Below are 369 nucleotides of genomic sequence, written 5' to 3' on the forward strand. Positions count from 1 at the left end.
AGTTGAAATACAGGAAGCAAAAATCTGTTCTCCACTCTTCCGTTCACACACACACACACACACACACATACACCCCTTGGCTACCTCCAGGTGACTATTCTTTATGACACACAAACACAATAGACAGGAAATGTCCTCTAATGGGCCACACCTCCCACCCCCCAACCAACCACCTCCGCCCAGCTTTGCAGTGCTGGTTCAAAATGCATAAAAGGGCAAGAAGAAGAAGAAGGAGGAGGAGGAGGAGGAATTTATGACACACAAACACAATAGACAGGAAATGTCCTCTAATGGGCCACACCTCCCACCCCCCAACCAACCACCTCCGCCCAGCTTTGCAGTGCTGGTTCAAAATGCATAAAAGGGCAA

The sequence above is a fragment of the Gekko japonicus genome, unplaced genomic scaffold, assembly GCF_001447785.1.
Source record: "Gekko japonicus isolate JY-2015 unplaced genomic scaffold, Gekko_japonicus_V1.1 scaffold5272, whole genome shotgun sequence".
NCBI classification, from domain to species: domain Eukaryota; kingdom Metazoa; phylum Chordata; class Lepidosauria; order Squamata; family Gekkonidae; genus Gekko; species Gekko japonicus.